A 1226-nucleotide genomic window follows, 5' to 3' on the forward strand; every position below is an offset into this window, starting at 1 on the left:
AGAACAACGAGAAAGGCAATTGCTACCACACAATTTTCAAATATACAATTCCTGTTACTATTGTTGACCTGTTTAGGCTAATTTGCCTAAGAAATGATCTAGATTAGCCGAGGGTATGAATATGTCCCTAGAGTTCTGAATTATAATTAACGAGTGATTTTCATCTGTACACGTCTTCCTTGGGTTTCCTCTTATATATTGTACACTTTCTTCATTTACACCTGGGAAAAGGGAGAGGGGGAGTATGAATTGTTTTTTAGATTTCTCCAGTTGTACTTCATTAACTGCTATAGAGAAAATAACACATATTTAGCTATTTTCTTAGTCTTTGTGGTATTCACTTTAGTGCTTCAGGATGCCTGAAGATACTTCGGAATCATAGATGTTAAAAGAAATTTGGAAGCTGACCAGAGCAGCATTAAAAGAGGTCTCTCTCTCTCTCTCTCTCTCTCTCTCTCTCTCTCTCTCTCTCTCTCTCTCTCTCTCTCTCTCTGTTTTGACGTTGTTACTTATTTTAGAATGATTTATTGTTAATTTGTTCTCTTCATTTATTTATTTCCTTATTTCCTTTCCTCACTGGGCTATTTTTCCCTGTTGGAGCCCCTGGGCTTATAGCATCTTGCTTTTCCAACTAGGGTTGTAGCTTGGATAGTAATAATAATGATAATAATAATAATAATATATATATATATATGGATATATATATATATATATATATATATATATATATATATATATATATATATATATATATATATTATATACATATATACATATATACACACACATACACACCTGCCGTATGTGTGTGATATTTTGCCACATTCCAATAGTATTCAGAATTATGTTTTTGAAGATCGACCTAATAATTTATTTTTTTTCAATCAAGTTGTGTGTTGTAGCCAATCTAATGGTTTGAATACAACCTCTTTAACGTCCCAGTACTCTTTGGAAACTATAAGTCCTGAATAGAAAGAACCATTTATAAAATTATTTTATGTCAAACATTATTTTCAATAATGCCTAGTAATTGTCCCTTTGTATAAGGTGTTATCAGAATGAATATGAGCCTTTTCGTACTAATGAGGGGATCAGCATTAATGAGGTGTCATACTTATTGGAAATTAGTCATGGCTGTTGAAGGGTCAATGTTTTCCGTCCATTTGTTTGCTTATTTTATTTTGTGTGTATATGATTCTGAGTATTACACACGCGCACACACTATA

The sequence above is a fragment of the Palaemon carinicauda genome, chromosome 27 (genome assembly GCF_036898095.1).
Source record: "Palaemon carinicauda isolate YSFRI2023 chromosome 27, ASM3689809v2, whole genome shotgun sequence".
Classification (NCBI taxonomy): domain Eukaryota; kingdom Metazoa; phylum Arthropoda; class Malacostraca; order Decapoda; family Palaemonidae; genus Palaemon; species Palaemon carinicauda.